Consider the following 15,197-nt stretch of genomic DNA (forward strand, 5'->3'; position numbering starts at 1 on the left):
TCGCCCTCCTAAAAAAATTCAGAAACCAATCTTCATTTTCTTATGTGAACATTTAAGGAGACTTAGCTTTAAATTGCCCTTTGATTAACTTGCCACCTGCAAGTAGTCAGAACACAATAGGATATGTGGCCATAGCAATCAATACAGACGTTGCAGTGGCTTCTCACTCAAGCTTAAGTCCCCACAAGGCAACAAGCCATTTCACGTCATCTTATATTGAAATTATCTCCACTCAAAAGAAAGGACTACAGATTTGACTACATCTGAGCCTCACCCAATGTGTGAAAGAGGGAAGAGGAGAATGAAGTGTTTAGAAAAACTCCCAAACCTCTAGCATCAGCAACAGGGTAATTGGTGATGATTTTAAGTGAATAAAGAGCAAGTTTAAAGGTTTAATTTCCCTAAATTAAATGATAAACATACTAGAAGAAAACATAAGTGAATATTTGCACAATTTTATGAAGGAAAAAAGTTATTAAGCTTGAAATAGACATATGAAAGTATAAACTATAAATGAGAAATTAGTATATTTGAACTTTAAAAATTTCAAAGACATTTTGACAGAGACACTTATAAAATGAAGAGGAAAGATAAAATGAAACCTGGGGGAAAGTATTATCAAAAAATATGACAAGAGATAATATCTTCAGTAAATAAAGCCTTTACAAATCAATAAGAAAAATAAACTATAGACAATGTACTAACATCAAAAATAGTACAAATCGCCTACAGGAAAAACTGTTGAACCTCATAATAAAAAAGTAAAACAAAAAGATGTTTAAAATATCAAATTGGAGAAGGATAATATGTAATACCATGAAGGATATATGAAAGCAATCATTCTTATTCTCTGCTTGTGGAGATACATATTAGAAAAGTATTTCTTCAAAGCAATTTGGTCTACATATCAAAAGCTTTAAATATGGATGCACTTCTGACCCAGTAATTTCATTTCCATATTCAACATAGAAATGTTTGACTTAATATAAAAGCAAAGATCTGGAACCAAATTAAATGTCCAATACAAGGGACTGGTTAAATTAACACATGAACATCTATGAAATGCACTATCATCCTGCTATTGAATAATATGAAATGAAGATTAATTGACATGTAAAAAGTTCACAATATATAGCTCAGTGGAATGAACTTATAAACTTAAAAACAATTTGAATAAATGGTTTTATCTGATGAGCCTATTTTTATAAAACTGTGTGTATATTTAATAATATACAAGATCCGACATGAAATCCTCATGTACAAACACAATATTTTGTGCTGTCACTCAGGGTCCACCAGGAAATAGATGGCACCTATGCGGAGAACTCAAACGACTTTAATTTTAAAAATATGAAATGTCGCCAAGGCAGGAGGAATAGTACAGGAAACTAGGGGGTTCCCTTGAGCAGTCACCACCCACTGCCCTTGCGGGGCGACAGGAGAGAGGATGGGACAGCCTCAGAGACAGCCCCCAGGAATCCTCACCTGCTGTGTGATCCCTCTCCCGCTCTGAGGGAACTAAGCTTCGTGGTTCAAATGGATACAGCAGAGGTGAGCCAAATCAAACACTAGGTTCAAGGAGACTGTGGCCTTCATTCTGGTTCTCCTGCACATTCCCACTTGCTCTCGTCACTGGAACTGGGGAAGCAGGCTGCCTTGTTATGAGCAGCCCCATGGAGAGGCCCACAGGGCGTGGCAAGAACCCAAGGCCCTCAGTCCAACGAGGAACTGAAGGCTGCCAACAACCACAAGCAGGAATCTGGAAGATTTTTCAGCCCCACTGAGTCTTGACAACTGAAGCCCTGGCAGACACAGTGACTGCACCCCCATGAGTGACACCAGTCCTGGCTTCCTGACTCGCAGCAACTGTGCGCTCCGGAGGCTTCTGTTTCCAGGTGCTCACTGGGACCGTCCATTATTCAGAAGCAGAAAACTAACGCAAAGGATACTCTGAACCCAGAGAAACGGTCCATGTAGATCAGGCCACCTCCAGAGGAGCAGTGACAACTACTGAGGGTCACAAGGACGCCCACACAGGGCGGGACCCAGAAGGTCACCTCACCCTCCTTCCTCCAGGTGCTGTCCTGGCAGTAGACAGCAGGATGCAGAACAAGAGAGGGAACCCGGTGGGACAGACAGAAGTTGCCGGGCATGGTGAGTCTCCATGTATATTATTTCATATTATGGACCATCTATTAAAGGTCTAGAAGCACAGCGTACATACTCAGTATTTATCTCTGAGTATTGAGAGCGCGGGTGTATATTTTTCTTTCTCTGTGTTTTAATAAGAAATATAATAAAATTAAACAAAAATTCTTAAATGTCATTGCTAAAATTATATGCTTATGTTGACTAATCATGTTGATATACAATATTATGTTTAAGATTTCCCTTACGTTATGCCAGTGGTGCGTTCCTAAAGTACAATCTTCATCAAAATGTTCTTGACTGCTGTCTACTGTGACCTTATTTAAGACTGTTGCATCTTTCATTTCTAAAGACCGTTGGACTATAACTTTAGTTTTATTGTTTTCATCATCAGACTTGTTTTTAGGATCAGTGCTGTATTTGGAAAACATGTCATCCTTCCCACTCTCTAGGATCACAGTTGTTTAATGAAAGAAACATTTTTCTGAGGAAGTTCAAGCCAATTTCCCACATGGTTATAAATTCCTGCATTGGCATTTTTAGTAGTTGATCACTTTTCATTTATCTTTCCCTGAATTAGATTGTTCAACTTCTTGATGTCTTGTTTCAGTTTGATAGTTTTTATTTCTCTATGAATTATCCATTTCAGTTGTTATAAAGCTGCATTATTTTTCAAAATAATTGCAAAATAGACGTATTGATTGCTATGTTTACTTTTTATTTCTAAATGTTTTATTTGCTGTAACCTTCATAGTTTATTTTGTCAATGGTGAATTAATTATCTTAATGTTTTCCAAATAAACAATTAAATTTTATTTATCAGTTCTATTTTTTCCTTATTTTGCAATCCAGCTATTTTTGCTTGTATTTGTAATTTCTTTCTACATTTCTGTGATGTATTAACATCTTCAGCAGTTGAGGTAATTTATTTTATCTTTGTCTGTATTCTTTCGATAAGTACCTATTCTGCTACTTCTAAATATTTCTAAACTCATTTGGCTGAAAAATACGTAAATGATTAACACTACAGCTGAATGTTTACAAATTTGAAGAGCTGGGGAAATGTTATAGCTGGCATTTTTCAATCTCAGGTTATAATTAGGGCAAGGGGAAAACAATTTAGAACATCATAGAAATCATTTTGATAAAGAAGAAAAATAGAATAAAAATGGTAGGAAAATAAAGTACATTACATATGGCAAGTGTAGTTGCTATTTCATGAAATGTTTGTTTTGTTTATATAGTATTATTATGCATGTTATGTGGGTATGTATGTGTACATTTGTGTGTACAGAGTGACAATTTATTTTCTCTTGTAGGTAGCCATCAAAAAGCAAAGTCTGAAAAACACTAGTATGGATAACCTGCCGCAAACTCTCCTTTTAGGTGTGAGAAATGATAGAGAAGGTTATTATGTTTGCCTAATGTCATGTATGGCAAAGCTAACAAATCTGCAGAATATCTAAAGAATTGATCTTTCCACACTAAAGCAATGTAAAAGAATATTAGACATTAATTATTCAATGAATATAAGTTACCAGGGAAACATCTTATTATTATGATTTTCATGGAAAATTATAGTTTCTCTGAGTGTCACTTAAATGTTTTCAAAGGTTGGTTTGTTCAAAGCATGACCCAAACAAAGTCTACACATTGTATTTAGTTGCTAAATCTCTATGCCTCTTTTAATATGTAGATCCCCACTCCTCTTTATCCTTTGCAATTTATTTCTCCCATCTACTGAAGAAATTAGATCACTTTTTAATGTAAATTATCTCACATTTTGCATTTTGCTAATTGCATCCCCATAGTGTGATTTAAAATGTTCCTCTATCCCTTCTATTTTCTATAAATGGAAGTTAAATCTAGAGGCTTTGATTATTTGGGGAAAGAATAATTTATGAGGAGTTTGTGTATTTCCAATTGCATAAATCAAGAGTCATATAATGTGTTACTGTAATTCTTCTATGAAATTAATTGTTGGGTGAACTCAGCTATAATTGTTTCACCCATTTAAAGTGTCAATTCAACTTTCTACTTAACGATTTCAGCAGTCATCAGTGACTGTTGCTTAGATTCATTATATCCTTAGGGTTTTCAAAATAAAAGATTTTATTTCTGTTATTCTTGCTTTATTTCTTAGTTGAGGTTTTACTATATAGAGGAACGTTGCCTCACCAACTATTTGTCAGCTCTGAGGTGTTGCAAGTATGGAGGATAAGTGTGTGGTTTTTCCCTTTATTTACCAGTGTTCAGAAAAATGAGTTGGTTTTACAGCATCCTCCAAAGTGACATAGGAGTTTCTTTTAATAACATTATCAGCTCACATATCTTCATATTTTTAGTGTTTCCATCAACTTTGTGAATCATTATAAGCTGTTTTGTTGGTATATATTTCTAGCATGTCTTCATTGATTGTATGAAGTTATTTTTTCTTCACCTTTCTTCTGATAATAATTTTACATGACACTTGACTACACCTCCTTTCTGGTGACCATGCTAACTAGGATGGGATTGTCCTGTACTTTTAGGAAGGCTGCCTGGGAAGGAGTGAGGGTGAGCAAGGATAGCTTTCCAGTGTCATGGATTGAAGGCTCCCTCTTTTGATGTTACCACAAACTGTTCAAAGAACAAAAAGTGGCCTCTCAACACTGAGACCTGCCTGCTGCCCTTCTCTCCTCCAGTCTATGTGGACTTTTTCTTTCCCTCGTCTTAGTTTCTGAACCACGCTCAACTTGCACTCTACTCACATGGTTTCTTTTCAGTGTAAGCTCTGTAAGAAGGGAACTTGGGCTCATTGCTTTTGAGAGACCAGATCAAGACCCTCTCAGCGCTGTCCACTCTCCTTGTGGCCCCTGCACTCACCGGGACGCGAGCCTGAGGCGCCCCTGCCCATGTGGCTGATACCATTCTGGACTGCTGAACCTCGATTCATGAATGGCATTTCCTGCCCGGGGGGTGTGTGCTTGTCAACGGCAGGTGGTCCCAGGCCACCGCAACCCTGCCCTCTGTGTCTTCTTGATTTGAGCACGACCACACTGCTGAGCAGGCTCCTGCAGTTGGACGGAGGCACTCACAGGACCCTGGGGGAAGACTTGGTCTTTGGGATTGTAGATTTGCTGCACTGATTATCGTGTCTGTTTTTGTGTACTGATTTGAGGTTAAAGAACCACACCACTGTCCTTGCCTTGGCCAATGGGCCTCTTTCTCCCGACAAAGGCTTTTAAGTCTGTAAAATCTTCACTGAGGTCCATTTTATTTACCATAAAGCAATTATGAATTATGAAAGCTATATGGAAAACTGCTGTTAGTACTTACATGCATGTCTTTCATCTGAGGGATCCATTCTTACACTTTGCTTTAATACCAAAACCACACTATCAACAATTATCTGGACATCAGTGTATGTTCCCTGGTTTAGTACTCACCAGCGTTTCATGATCACTCATTCACCACTGTCTCTTTTTATTGGAATGTATTTTAAACTTCCTGGGATATATCTAAGTACTCATTTTTTAAAAACTGTGCATAAGTGGAATTGCTTTTTTTTGTGTGTTTAAAATGTCTTGGTTACATTCTTTATATTTGGATAATTGCTTGAAAGGGTATGAATTTCCAGGTTCAGTTTATTTTCCTGCAAACTTGATAGACATTCCATTGTATCTTAGCATTAATGTTGTAAGAAGTCCATTGTCAATCCAGTTTTTATTCTTTAATAGATATATTGTGTTTACCCTCTGGAAGCTTACTGGATTTTTATTTTTTCATTAGTATTTATAGTCTTCACCACAGTGTATCTATATATTCATTTCCTTTCAAAGAGTCTTCTATTTTGGTCCTCTCTGAGCCCTTTTGAATGAAAAAATTAGAGTTTTGTGCAATTCACATAATATTTTTACTGGATTATTCCTCCCTGTCCATATTTTTAAATTTTCTAACTACCAGCAAGTACTGGATGCTATGAATCTTCCTTTTCTTTTTGCTTTTCATAATAATTCCCATCATCTTAACTTTTGGGCGAGGTCAAAGAAGAGTCTATATTACAGATTAGTGAGTTCTTAGTAATATTCTCTGCTATTCTGCTATGTAATTAACATTATTTGTAATTTCAGTAAACATTTTAATTCTGATGATTCGAATTGTCTGACAGCTTCTATTTTAGACAAGCACTTTTTTCTCTTCTATTTGTAGTATTACACTATTCCTTGAATCTCTCTGAGAATACTAATTTGAATTTTTAAAAGCCCTCTTCTTTTTGTTATAGGAGCTCTATTTCCCTACTCAGTTATTTATTTCTGAGGTGCTTTCCTTTTACTGTATTGTATCCCCGTATATGTCTGATGATTCTCAGTTTTCTTTTGTGTGTATGTATTCATATTTACATTCACAATTGCTATTAGTAAAGATGTTGGTTTTTCAATTAATATTGGTATCTAGGGAGATGTGATGGATAGAGATAGATGGATAGATGGTTAGATGGATAGATGGGTAGATAGATAGATGATAGACAGACAGATGATAGATAGAACTTGTTTGCATGGTAACTGAGATAGGAGTACTCACTAGTGATGATAGACAGACAGATGACAGACAGATGATAGATAGAACTTGTTTGCATGTTAACTGAGATAGGAGTACTCACTAGTGATGATAGACAGACAGATGACAGACAGATGACAGATAGAACTTGTTTGCATGGTAACTGAGATAGGAGTACTCAATAGTGATGAGGTCTGTCCTCCTCTGGGCTCTTCCAAATGGCAATTCTGACTATATGGCTCCATGTATATACAGACTGGTTGTACCAACAACAGGTTGGCTTTCTTTCAGGATAAATGGACTGGGATAATGCAAGCAAAATCGAATCCTCCCTCAGTTGCCTTATTAAGCAAGGTTCTTACCCAGAGACAGAACGTTGGTTACTTTGCTTTAGTTACTTTGGGTGAAACTGCTTTTCCTTGACTGCTTCTCTCCCTCTCTGTCCCTATGTTTGTGTCTCCAGTGCCTGACACTCTGTTCCTCTTCCTTTTCCCACAGATGCACATCCTCAGATCCCCTGAGAGCAGAATGTGCCCGAGAATTAATTATAGAGCGGTGTTTACCAAGCTTTTCCTGAAGCTAAGACGTCAGCAGTTTTGCTGTGTACACGGAGGCTGTGCTGCCCCGATTTAGCTGTCTTTCAATTAATTATCCGGTTACTTGCCCTGGGGCCGGCCCTTTCTCCCAGCTCTTGCTGACTCTGAGGTGGCACTTTTTTCCAGTTTTCACTGGGGTTGACCTCAGATATGCACCTTGGTGGCAGCCTGCTCCTACACAGGGCTGTGACGCTGCTTCTGTCTCTGTTTTTGGGCCACCCCCAAAACAACTACCATAAACCACACACAAAAAAACTTAAGATGATATTTTCTGTGGACATCCTTCTTCTCTATTTTCTAGCACTGCTATAGTTTCCTTCCTATATCTGTTGCATTTCAACGTGATTTAAAGAATCAAAGGCAGCTAGCAGAACCATCAGTTACCATCCTCGACTAGAAGTCTGCCCATCACTTAACAGGTAAAATGTCAAATGTCGAATGTTCATTTATTTACCATATTGTAGGCAATGTGATTATTAACAAAAAAGAGATGAATACATATACATTTTTTTTTGAGGAAGATTAGTTCTGAACTAACATCTGCTGCCAACTTTCCTCTTTTTGCTGAGGAAGACTGGCCCTGAGCTAACATCTGTGCCCATCTTCCTCTACTTTATATGTGGGACGCCTGCCACAGCATGGCTTGCCAAGTGGTTCATAGGTCCATCCCTAGGATCCGAACTGGCAAACCCCAGGCCACAGAAGTGGAACATGAGAACTTAATTGCTGTGCCACTGGGCCAACCCTGAGACAAATATATTTCATTAAAATTGGGTTGCTTGTTTCCTCAAGGCTCTCTATTTTCTGCTAGCTGCTATTTAGTAATCTCAATCACTCAGCTACAGGAAAAACTTAAAATCACTTCAGGATATTATTTCCTAAAAGATGAGTTTTAGCAGTATTGAAATCTCAGTAACTAAATTCTTCTGCTCAGAGTTTTGCCAGACCTGGTTTTAATCTTGATTCTATCTCCCATGAGGTTTGTGAGCTTGGAGAAATAACTTCTTTTCCCCCAACAGTACCTACTGCAAGGGTTATAGTGAAGAATAAATTAGGTAATTCCCAGAAACCAGTGGGTGTAGAGCCTGGTGGAAAGTGAGTGCATACTCAATGGTTCTAGATCCTGTGTTAACTTGTTATCATAGTAACATAAGAAAGGTATTTGAATTAGAGCAATTAGATCATGCCAAAACCTGGATTTTGAAATATCAAAGTGGAATATTTACACTTTAGAAAATAATTGTCAGAAACTAGCATTTTTAAGATACCCAACGTATCTTAAAATGGTAACAAACCCATAGATTTAACACTCAGGTAAAGACGGCTTGGGCTGGATGATTCCATTTGTAAATGGGTGTATCCTCAGGTCCACAACATCTAATCATCTTCCCCATGATCTGATCTTGATTTTACAATTTTATAGATTGGGAGTGCCCTGGATGGGCTCCTGACCATGTATTTACCTATTCTTACAACCCAGCATTTTCTCCACCTTTCGTCTGAAGGGTCTCGTGTATAGTCCTGACCCACTCCTCTCCCTGTTTGAAAATTAGTTTTCAAAAACATTACTTCTGCTTCTACACACTTCCTCCTCCACCACATTGGGCTCAATAATGCTAATCCTACTGTGGTTTTGACTGTAGTTACAAACTACTTGGTAGTTTTTAAATAGGAATCACTTAGTATTTCTGTTTCATTACTCAACTCCTATTCAAAGTCAGAGACCTATTATCAGAATGCCCAAGAAGCATTTTAGAATTAAATAATACATGTTTTATTTTTATATAAAATTACTGCATCCTGCAAGACTAAACAGAATAGTGAAGAAAAACTGCAATCTCTTATATATGCATTTTGATATAAATATTTCTTTTCCACAGAAACACATCATTAAAATATTTGCCCTACATATGGTGGCATTAGAAAAAATAGAATTATGCCTAGAAAAGTTTTAGTGTTAGCTATAAGGCTGCCTTCCAAGCACATTAATTCTTCTTTCTTTGAAGTTCATATTCAAAGATCTTCAGTATAGAAAAAAATGAGCTTACTGTCAAAAAGGGGAATAACAGAAAAGGAAGAAAACATAAATGGCTATTTTTCTCCAGTTTACTGTATTAGGCAGAGATATTTATGAGTCACTTTAAGCAAATGGCTCTCTGTCTTATATTCAGGTGTAGCTGGTGTTAGAAATTTCATGCTTTCCCTAGGAAATCTACTCCCTTATTTTATTTCGCAAACTTTTCTATAAGTAGAGTTTAGTGTAGTAATTGGTATTCTAGGTAACCAACAATGGTTTATTTTTCTTTCATTTAAAAAGCATTTCAATGAAATTACAGATTGACGATCAAACTAATGTTTTATATTCTAAAACAGTGTCTTGAAGGTTGTTTAAAAAATAGTTTCCAAAAACATTACTTTGGTTAATCCTCTTGTTGACATTTGTGGAAGTCACTCTTGCTGTATTTGTTAGAAAATGAGCTAGATCTTTTAATTCTGAAAACATGGTTTTAGTGCTGTTCCCGTTTACTCGTAGGTGAGGGCGCCCTAACTGGGTGTTGGTAAACGCAACTCACTGGTTCGCGTTCGCACCTGTCTCTTTCCTCGTTCAGCCCTAGCCCATCCTTTAGCCGGCCCACAAACAAGTCTGTCTTTGAAACTGGCCTGAGTAAAATTATTATTTTTTCCTGGTAGGCCTCATAAATAATACAACCAAACACCTGGGTTTGGCATGTAAATCTTCATGAACTGAGCTTGGTTTCTCTCTCGAGCTTGTCTAAGAGCACATCCCACCTCATCTGTTCCTGGTCAAGCAGCATCACACTCTTTTTGGGATACGAAATACAAAAACGCCTGGCTTGTACTGTTTCTTATGTACACAGTACCCTTCCTGTGTGCCTGCCTCCTTCTTGCTAACCACCACGGCTCAGCTCTGAAGGCTGCAGGCACACAGCACTTTCTCAAGGGCTCCTGGACATCCGTCTCTTCCAAACTCTCTCAGATGCCCCTGTTCTGTGTCCATAACATTGGCAGTATTTTTTTAGAGTTTTATCTCCATGGACTCTACGTCCTTTAAAACAGGGCTATGCCATAGTTATTATTTTACTCCTAAGTAATACTACAACGCTTGTTTGCAATAAGGACCTAAAGTAAGTATGGTAAACTGTTAACCGAAGCTTCTTCAATGCACTACTGTATTGACGGCCAGAGTAAGCAGTGTCCATGGCATTTGCACATTAGGCCTGCTCCTACCTGTAAGAAATGACAGCAGAAGGCCCACCCCAATCAGGAGAGATAGGTCTCTGAAAACTCTTCTACTTCAAGAAAAGGAAACACAGAAACCTTATAAGAAATTACAGAGAGACACAGATTTTCTCAGCGAATATAGGAAAGCTTAGAAAAGGTGTTTTATATGTTCTTAAATATTGCACAATTATACTTCTTTAAATGTGTAGTAATGGTATTCTGTATTTGGCATCCGTATCGGTTTTATTAAATGTCAATTTTCTAGTTCCAAAGTTTGTGCGTAACAAGACTCTCTTTCCTTTAGTACAGCGCACCTTTACGGAGAGACAGACTCAAGGAGTGTGACGAAAACAGGCAGATTTCATACTTCCACCTTTTCCAAACCACAAAGGAAACAAATGAAGGGGTGCTCAAGGCAAAGAGTTACAGGTTTGGACTCCTACTGGTAGATATGTGAATGCCCAACAAAGAAGGATGACGGGTCATCAGGGTGCTCATAGGTCGCAGTGGTCCAGAGGTTAGGCCAGGACTTCCTTCAGGTCCATACTAGCCGTGTGGGGGAGAGCTTTTCCTGCGGCCTCACACTGTCCCTGGGAGAAACTCACACCTGGCACCTGCCTCTAGGACAAGCTGCGTATGACTTTTCTTGATATGTAAAAAGCTGTACATATTTAATATGTATAACAATGAGTTTTGGAATAACTATACACCTGTGAAACTATCACCACCATCAAGGCCATAAACGTATCCATCACCTCTCAAAGTTTCTTTCACCTCCATTATTATAATATATATAATATACGTATTATTGAGGTAACACTGGTTTATAACATTATATAAATTTCAGGTGTACATCATTGTAGTTCAACTTCTGTGTAGATTGCATCATGTTCACCACCAAAAGTCTAGTTTCCATCCATCACCATACAAATGCTCTCTTTTACCCCTTTCACCCTCCGCCACTTCCCTTCCCTTCTGATAACCACCCATCTGTTCTCTGTATCTGTTTTTGTTGTTGTTGTTTTATCTTCCATATGAGTGAAATCACACAGTTTGACTTTCTCTAACTTATGCCACTTAGCATAATACCCTCAAGGACCATCCATGCTGTCAGAAATGGCCAGATTTCATCTTTTTTATGGCTGAGTAGTATTCCATTGTGCATATGTACCACATCTTCTTTATCCATTCATCATTTGACGGGCTTTCAGGTTGTTTCCTCATCTTGGCTGTTGTGAATAATAGTGCAATGAACACAGGCGTTCATGTATCTTAGCATTTTTGTGCTCTTTGGATAAACGTCCAGATGTGGAATAGCTAGCTCATATGGTAATTCTATTTTTAATTTTTTGAGGAATATCCATATTGTTTTCCATAGTGGTTGCACCAATTTAAATTCCTATCAGCAGTGTATGAGGGTTCTCTTCCCTCCACACGCTATCCCACAGTTGTAATTTTTTATCATTTTAATAATAACCTTCTGATGGGCATGAGGTGATGTCTCATTGTAGTTTTGATTTGCATTTCCCCCAAAATTAATGACGTTGAATATCTTTTCATGTGCTTGTTGGACATCTGTATATGATTTTTTTGGAAAAATATTTGTTTATATTTCTCTGCCCATCGTTTAATCATGTAGTCTTTTTGTTGTTGATGATTTGCATGAGTTCTTTATATATTTTGGATATTAATCCCTTATAAGATATATGATTTGAAAATATATTTTGCCAATCAGGAGGTTGTCTTTTCATTTTGATGATGCTTTCCTTTGCTGTGCAGAATCTTTTTAGTTTGATGTAGTCCCATTTGTGTTTTTTCCTTTTGTTTCCTTTGCTGACAGGGACATTTCCAAAAAGATATTGCTAAGACCAACATCAAAGATCATATTGCCTATGTTTTTTTCTAGAAATTTCATGGTTTCAGGTCTGGCATTCAAGTCTTGAATCCATTTTGAGTTAATTTTGTGTAGGGTGTAAGATAATCGTCTGATTTCATTCTTTTGCATGTGGCTATCCAGTTTTCCCAACACCATTGATTGAAGAGACTTTCCTTTCTCCCTTGTGTCTTCTTGGCTAATTGTGAATATGACTCTTAATGGGAGTGGCCAGGTAAATGGAAAGCAGAGACTAATAAAATGAATCAGGGGAGAAGATGGGTGACCAGGGTATGGTTTGGGAAGCCTTAGTCACATCAGAGACACTCAACAAAGAGGTTCCCCAGTCAGAATAATCCCCTAACTAACCACCAACTGCGTACTTCCCAGTCAAACACAGTTACAGGGCCCAGCTCCAAATGTTATAACCCAGGAAGCTACATGAGTTGTTTCACTTTATTGCCTACAGGCTTCGACAAATTCAGGAGACAGTCAACTAAGAAAGAATGTCTTCACAGTATAATTTTGGGATCTGTAAACCAATAATAGGGATCTTCCAGTAAGAGCCACTCTTTCCTTGTTAGAAACTTTATAGGCTCTGTATCAGTCAAGGTTCTTCAGATAAATAGAATCAATAGGAGATAGAGAGAGAGTGAAGAGGAAATTTATTTCAGGAATTGGCTCACATAGTTACAGAGGTTTAGAAGTACCACAGTCAGCCATCTACAAGCAGGAGAATCGGGAAAGCCAGTCGTGTCTCTGAGAGTCTGAAGGCCTGAGAACCAGGGGCCACTGGGGTTAAGTCTCAGAGTCCGAGGCCAAAGAACCAGGGTCTCTGCTGTTCAAAGGCAGGAGAAGATGGACTTCCAAGCTCAAGAAGAGAGAGAGAGAATTCACTCCCCCGCTGCCTATTGGTTCTACTCAACCCTGGAGGGACTGGACGGTGCCCACCACACTGGTGAAGGGAATCTTCTTTACTCCATGTGCTGATTCAAAGGCCAATCTCTTCCAAAGACACCCTCACAGGCACTCCCAGAAATGGTGTCTCACCAGCTCTCTGGGCAGCCCTAACCTAGTCAAGATGACACATAAAATTACCATCACAGGCTCTTCTGCTCTGTCCCTCAAACTCACTTCTTGGGGGTTCAACAAAGAGCACACATCTGTGTTTCTTTATTTCAGATAATAAGCATTTTGTTTATGGGCCTGTTTAACACCTGTCTGAGTTTATGATACAAAGTTTTAGATCTCCAATTTTCAGAATTAGAAATACCAACATGGGTGGAAAGGGTATCGATAGCCTTTATGTAAATGGCCTGAGAGAGCTCAATATATGTTTTCAATCTCTGCTCCTTATCAATGGCCCCATTGTCTTCGGCAGGAAACCCTGCAGCAAAGCCCATGTATTTCAGCTCCCTTCCTTCCAGGGATGGCAGTACAGTTTTAGGGTCCAGGTTTACTTATTCCTCATTTTATTTCTCCCAAATCTCCACTCCCAAATCTCTATTCCTTCCTCACGATTTCATTCCTAATCTTTTTAAATTCCATTTCCAGGCCTCTGTTCCCAATATTTGCTAACAGAAGTAACCTGAAATTGCAGTGTATTATACTTCAAATTTCACAAAAATGTGCACAAGTAAATATGAGTACGTTAGAATTTTTGTAAGAGGAAGTTTTAACTAGTGTAGAACTATAAGAAATAAATGTTCTAAATTCGAATGCATTTTGAATGTATATGTTACGAAATGCAAAGACTAAGTTAGGAAGTATCTTCAAACACTGTTCATCACGATTATTCCTGTAAAGAGGAACATAGGAACCTGGAATTGGAAAAGGGAGAAAAACTAGATTTTGATATCTGCACACTCTGGATTTTGTGTCTTGTGCTCGTGTCACTATTCGAATGATACATTCAATCCTCAAATGAGCGTCGACTCCTTCAGAATGTCAGGGAGGCACCGGTGCTCTAACAGGACGAGTCCTTATTTTCAGCCCCTTGACCAAACGAGAGAGAAAAATGTGCCAACAGGTCGAAGCAGGAAGGAGACAGGAATCAGCGTGAGTTTCTGGAGGAGGAAGGACAACGACCTGCTTTGTTACATTTCCACACAGCCCAACCTGTATAGATTAACCTCCCCCCCCGAAGATCCTGCCATGAGTAACCTGAATTTTTCCCCAAACTTTTCATTTTTATGACACCAGTGAGGCAGGTTAGCTCAATCGCAGTTTTCACTTATTCTCTTAAAGCTGGGGCATAATTTCTTTCTTTCTTCTCACCCAGACTGTAGGCTCCTCAGAAGCAGTGACTGTGCGACTGTCCTTCTCCCGGAGTCAACGCCCAGTCGGGTCCCAGAGCAGGTGATGGAAGCCTGTGCCCATCGGGACACAGACATGAACTCTAGGTCGGAGCTGCTGTCTATCCCAAGGAAAGCTGTGCCTCCATGTACATTTTTGTGTTTGATAGGTGGTCTTTGGTTGAATTTCTGTGGAACAATGGCTAGGTAATATACATCTATCCAGTTCAGCCTCTTGTGGATTAACAATTGCAGATTGTGTAGAAGTTGTTGAGGAAAGATACATTTGTTGAAATACAGAGCTAAATAAAAGACAGCACACACTACCTATTAACACAGCATTCTGTGACTTCCTTGAGCATTCTAACTTTTTAGTAAGTAGCCTACCTAAAACAATCATCTAATCTGAATAGATTTCTAAGAAATAACAATTTTAGATGAACATTTATGATACTGTTTGATAGATAACTAGCTGGATTATGCAAAAATTTTCAGGTACTTCTG

This window comes from Equus quagga, chromosome 16 (assembly GCF_021613505.1).
Source record: "Equus quagga isolate Etosha38 chromosome 16, UCLA_HA_Equagga_1.0, whole genome shotgun sequence".
NCBI lineage: Eukaryota > Metazoa > Chordata > Mammalia > Perissodactyla > Equidae > Equus > Equus quagga.